Source organism: Hemiscyllium ocellatum, chromosome 5 (assembly GCF_020745735.1).
Source record: "Hemiscyllium ocellatum isolate sHemOce1 chromosome 5, sHemOce1.pat.X.cur, whole genome shotgun sequence".
Lineage (NCBI taxonomy): Eukaryota > Metazoa > Chordata > Chondrichthyes > Orectolobiformes > Hemiscylliidae > Hemiscyllium > Hemiscyllium ocellatum.
Window position 1 is genome coordinate 77822223 of NC_083405.1, and position 6904 is coordinate 77829126.

Below are 6904 nucleotides of genomic sequence, written 5' to 3' on the forward strand. Positions count from 1 at the left end.
GGAAGGGCAAATGAAACGAAAAGCTTCTGAGGGCACACAGCTGGCACTTTATTGTAAACACAAGCTCACATTTGTAAATATGAGATTATCCCATAGCAGTTTGACTGTAATTGAACTGCAGCTGTAAGAATCAAACTACAAAGGCTACTGGCCCTTGGTACCACACCATCTTAGAACCCTGCCTATGGGAGCGCGAAACCTTCCCAAACAACCAGCATCTCGCTGTTCAATGTGGGGGCATCACATGCTGGCAAGTCTTTAAATGGTTGAAAATGTAAAGTAAAGGTGAAGAAAAAAACTCAAAAAATGCTTTATTTGCTTTTTGAACAACAAATTAGTAGTCATTGAATGATGTCGTCGAAAAGTGTGGCGCTGGAAAAGCACAGCAGGTCTGGCAGCATCCAAGGAGCAGGAGAGTCAATGTTTCAAGTGTTAGCCATTCATCAGAAATGTGAGAAGTGTGGAAAGAGGATAAGAGATAGGTAGATGCAGGTGGAGGGGTGATGGTGGTACATTGGAGGGGAGGGTGGCGCAGTTAGGTGGGAAGGATGATGGATAGGTGGAACAATTCAAGAGGACGGTGCTGAGTTGAAGGGTTGGATCTGAAATGAGGTGGGGGGAGGGGAGTTGTGAAAACTGGTGAAGTCAACGTTGATGTAATGTGGTTGGAGGGTCCCAAGGCGTAAGATGAAGTAATCTTTCACCACACAGCATCAATGTCAATTTCACCAGTTTTCTTATCTCTCCTCTCTCCAACTTATCCCAGATCCAACTCTGCAACTTGGCACCACCCTCTTGAACTGTCCTACCTGTCCATCTTCCTTGCCACCTATCTGCTCCACCCTCCCCAGCAACCAGCCACCATCACACCCCGCACCTGCATCTACCTATTGCATTCTTAGCTATCTTCACCCCACCCTCCTATTTACCTCTCAGCCGCCTTTCCCACCCTGCCCATATTCCTGATGAAGGGCTTGTGTTTGAAACACAATTCTCCTGCTCCTGGTTGCTGCCTGACCAGCTGTGGCTTTTCCAGTGTTACACTTTCCAACTCTAATCTCCAACATCAGCAGTCCTCACTTTCGCCTAGTCAATGAATGTCCTCTACATTCACATCTATTGGAAGCGAGTATCAATTAACTCCCGTTTCACTCAATGGTACAGCATTCGACTGTGTTAAAGGTAATGTTCTTCCTGTGTTCATCTTCCTCCTTGGAAGGAAGCTGCCACTCTCCCAGTTCTCCAGCAACCATCCCATCCACTTTTTGCCTGCTTCAGTTGTGCAGATTACAGCATGCTTGGATTATGTAGCACATTCTGTCAGCAATGTATTGAAAGACCCACCCAGATTGATCAAAGCATCAGAACCCCATCTTCAGGAGGCTTATCATCTGCTCCATGATGGGCCTGGTTGAAGAGTGAGCTCCACTGAATCCATGATCAACCACAGAAAGGGGGTTGCAGGATGGAGTCATCAGCCATGATTGAGATCTCAAAGTCAATAAATAGACAATATGATTCTTTATCGGTACACTCCTCAATATGAGATGAGTGGAAGGCACAAAATGACATTTGGAAGTTTTAATATCTGAATTTTTCTCTTGGAGATGTGCTTTGTAAGTGGGGTCACAAGATGCACTCCATCTGATATGTGACTTTGCCTGGGACTGGTGTTTTCTCCTGCAGGCTTTGGTTCACAGTGCAGTGTGCGTATGGAGGCAGACTGATGGGAAAGACCATCTCGATCCTTGGTGACAGCAACATAGCTCCAAACATTATTCAAAGGTCCCCTCAAACTCAGCACGTACCCATTCTCTGCCAGCAATCATGCCTCCTCCACGCAGCTTGATGCAGCATCCACAGCCACTCATGCAGTATTCACCAATGCAGCATTCTCAGATTCTCCCCTTGAAAGCAGGGTGCTCTAGACCATGGAAACCTCCCCCCCCCCCCCCCTCCCCCATGACCTCCTTTCCAGCCATGATTGAGCATAACCACACCACCCCCACCTTACAAATACAAAATTACACTGTTCCCCTTCATAACTGTCATTTCCTCTTTCCCTAGTCAGTAGTTCCAATCCCCATGAATAAGATGCTGAGACTCCTTCTCACAACTGCCACACAAGTAGCTAGTCCTGGATGAGAAGTGCCCAGGCCCTTCACTGGTGCCTGTACACCTCCCTAACCACATCAGGTTTACTCCGTCACTTTTCTTTTCACAAAAACTACTTACATTAGTCCTACTATCCTCCACTACTATGGAGCCACAGACTGACTATGACCTATCCACTGAAAACTGCAGAGGCATGGACCCTTGAGCCAGGCCATTCACACTGGGGATCTGATCATGGCCAACCCCTTGCACTGGAATCAGAGGTTGCCCTGGACTTAGCTGGGAGCCTGATTGACGGGTGCCTCCATGGGCTTTGGTGAGGACCCTTTAGATTTTGAGTTGTGGCTGTCTACCTACTGCACATACAAAGTGTTTACTGCATAAGCTGTTAGCATGTGGTGCAGGTGTGAGATTGATATAATGCACTGTGGTACAGCAAGACTTCCACCCACGAGACTGAGGACTGCTGTGCAGTAAGCCCAGCTGCCTGGTTGGGGGACTGTGCTAATTAGCATGGCAAGACCAGTTAAGACCTCACATGCTGGGGTCATGGGGGGAGATGAGTACAAAGTAAATAAAGAATGTTACAATACATTAGGGGTTGATTAGCCTTACTTAGTTATAAGGAACATGCAACCTCATGGAGAGTGTATGTCCAAATGGTCTGACGTCCCTTGAGATTCAATGACATTGAATATCCTGCTATCAACATACTGGGGGTTACCACTGACCAGAGACTGAACTGGGCCAGCCAGATAAATGCAGTGGCTACAAGAATAGATCAAAGGCTAGGAACACTTCACAAGTGTTATGGACTAGGTCAGATCACTCAAAACATTCTTAAGCAGGTAGCCCAGACCATAACTTTGCAATTTGTTTTGGTAAGTATGCATTGAAAATTACCCAGAATACGTTAGTGAGGTCAACTACCAGGTTTTAAAACAGACAAAATTTTATTCACAAAATTACACAATGAAACACAAAGAACACCATGAAGAACTCAAACTATCCAAACTAGACTTGTGCTGTTCTGAATATACACAACAGTTCCAGTAAGCAAAATCCTTAAACACAGTAAAAATGAAACTAAGACTTATAGTCGAAGTTAGAAGGGCAGAAGGAGATAGAGCATCTAGCAACCTGTTTCCACATAGCTCACTGCTGACTTCCAACTCAAACTTCAGTTTTGAGGACTGACCACTCCCCTTTCATTATACAGGTCACTTCTAAAACATGACCACTTTGGTTACATATAAACAGAAGGTGTCTCAATAAACTCTTTAATCTCTGCACCAAACCAGTCTCATTGGAGCCTGAGTGGTTTGCAACTCCTCTGAAAAAAATCAAGGACACAGTATCCTTGAGGAAAGGAACAGCTTTTAATGAACCATCAATCTCCAAAGATGGCTTCATTTTTAAAACACCTTGAAAAAAACTGGTTAGTAGTCTAAAACACACATATATACACTATACTAACTATATACATGTAAACATGCACAACTATTTGCGAATTCAGGCCATGGCACATCCACCAACAAACGCCTCAATATCTCATTCGAGTCTCGGTAACGCATCGGCAATCACGTTTTCGTAACCTGCCACGTACACAATTGTCAAATTGAATGGCTGCAACAACAAGCTCCATCTAAACAATCTGGCATTTATGTCCTTAATTTTTTCCATAAATGTTAATGGGTTGTGATTAGTGTATACGATTGTCTCAGATGCATTACTGGCAATATGAACACTGAAATGTTGCAATGCCAACACCAAGCTTAAAGTCTCTTTCTCCACTGTTGAATATTTCTGTTAATGCACATTCAATTTCTTGCAAAAATATGCAACGGGTCTTCCTATTCCCTCATTATCCTCCTGCAGGAGCACCGCACCGACACCCACATCACCAACATTGACAGCCACCTTGAAAGGCATTGTGTAATCCGGGGTGGCTAATACTGGGGCAGTAGTTAACACAGTTTTTAGGTTTTCAAATGCCTTTTAACAGTCTGCTATGCACTGAAACTTCTCGCCCTTTTTTAACAATTCAGTGAGTGGATCAGCCACACTGCTAAAATTCGGCACAAACTTTCAGTAAAATCCACTCAATCCTAGGAACCATAGTACTACTCTTTTTCTTGATGGTGTGGGAAATTCCCCATTTACTTTCATTTTTGCACTTCATGGGGCCATTTGTCCATATCCAATAACATGGCCCAGGAAGGTGACTTGGGCTTTGGCAAATTCACTTTTAGCTAGGTTTACCATCAAGCCTGCCTTCCGAAGTCGATCAAACAAATCCGATAAATGCTGTAAATGTTCCTTCCATGAGTGACTAAAAATTGCCAGGTCATCAATGTTAACAACACAGTTGGGTAATCTGGCAATGACCTTATTAGTTAGTCTCTGAAATGTGGCTGGAGCATTTTTCATACCAAATGGCATGACTTTGAACTGATATAGTCCATTTGGCATTACGAAAACCAAAAGCGCCTTTGCTCTCACTGACAGTGGTACTTGCCAGTAGCCTCTGACCAAGTCCAACTCAGAAATGTAAGTTGCTTGCCCCACTTTTTCGACATAGTCCTCCAACTGTGGGACTGTGCTATGTAACGGCGTTGACTTTGCGAGAGTTTACACATAACCGTTGTGTACCATCTGGCTTTGGCACCATGACTATGGGTGAGCTCCAGACACTGTACATCACCTCGATTATGCCATCTTGGAGTATGTGCTCTATTTCCTTCTGAACCTGTGCCAACTTTAGTGGGTTATGCCTGGAAGGATGTTGCTTAATCAGAACAGCATCTCCTACCTCTACATCATGCACAGTTATGGTATTTCTGCATTATTTCTCCATGTGATAGTAATAACTCTTTCAGATCATTTTGATTTTCTTGTGAAATGTAACTCAATAATTTATCCCAATTTTTGACAACTTCCCCATTGACCAATGTGATTTGAGAAATGTCTAATTCAGATCCTCTGAATTTGGTTCTTCCTTCTGTGCTGTAATTATTAACATCTTCTCCTCTCGTTTCCCTTCCCTATCAAAATACCTTATCAACATATTCACATGATACACTCTGTGAGATTTCTTCCTGTCTGGAATCCTTATCAAGTGGTTCACCTCATTCAATCTCCTTCAATTTGATACGAGACCACTAAACCTGGCTTTTAAAGGTTCACATGTTACTGTTACTAGTTTACCTTATTCCCGATTGCAAAATTACCAATTTTTGATTTCTTGTCTGCTTCCATTTCATTGTCTGCTGTGATACCTTTAACTGCTGTCTAGCCAACTCCCCAGCTCTATACAATCGTTCTCTAAAATTTGAAACATGGTCCAAATGGGTGGTCCCTGCATTCTGATTTATTAATGTCTCCTTAATCAATTTTAACTGTCCTCTTACTTAATACCTAAAAACTAATTCAAATGAACTGACTTTGGTTGATTCATTCGGTGCATCTCTGATCGCAAAAAGTACAAACGGAATTCCCTTATCCCAATCATCTGGATAATCCTGACCACAAGCTCACAATATGGTCTTTAATGTTTGATGCCATCTCTCTAGCGCTCCCTGCGATCCTGGTGGTACGCAGTAGATTCGAATTGTTTTATTCCCAAGTTATCCATACTCTACTTGAATATTTTGATGGAAAGTTTTACCCTTGATCTGACTGAATCTCTATTGGTAATCCGTATCTAGTAAAAACAATTGATTAATTGTTCTGTAACCCTTTTAGCTGTGATGTTGTGTAATGTGATTGGCTCTGGAAATCTAGTCAACACATCCATTATTGTTAATACTTATTCCCAGTTTTTGTTTGAGGTAGGGGACCCACGCAATCAATCAAGACTCTTGTGAAAGGTTCCACAAATTCTGAATCGGTATTAAATGTGCAGGCCAGTAAAAATGTCTTGTTATTTTAGCCTGTATTTTCCTCACTCCTAAGTGACCTCCAAGTGGTAGTTCATGACCACTCGCAGGACTTCCTTTCTAGTACCCTACTGGCAAAACAATCTGATGAACTTCTACCCATTTTTCATCTGCTTGAATGTGTGATGGTCTCCATTTTCTCATTAAGCCATCATTTGTTAAGTAATAACATGCAGGGATGTATTCACTCTCCTTTTCTGTATATGCCATTTGATACAGCTGTTTTACGTTCTCATCTTTCTGCTATAACTCAATAAGCTTAGCAAAGTTAAAGATACTGGCATGTTTACCTATTTGTTCTTGCTCTGTCCTATTTATTTGATCAAAAAAAGTCCCTGATAAATCTATTTCACCTTATCCTGCTGCAGCTAGTGTCTCTGTGATCTTGTTACTGCACAATCAGAGAAAACTCCTGCATAAACATCGTGCATTTCTTCAGTTGCCTGCATCTCCACTGGCTTTTCAACAAGAGAAGGCAATAAGCCTTCTGATGAATCAGCTATATTATTTGCAAGGACATATTGTTTTCCTGGAGCTGAGAGTTTGTCCACAAATTCTCTGCTCTACTCTGGACACTCTACCTTCACCTTACATAACTGAGCACTTCTTGTCTCACTATGAATTCCTGTTACCAGTACCTTTTCTGGCAATAGTCCCTCAGGAGTACACATCTCCTCATCCTTCAGCATCACAGACTGAGTGGATCCTGTGTCCCTTAATATTGTAACCTCTTTACCTGCTACTCCTGGCCTATGTGAATAAACTTTACGCTTGCATGTATATTTTTTAAGCAGGTATACTAAGGTTCCTCCTTAATCAACCTCTGATCATCTTGTACACTCTGAGGCAGT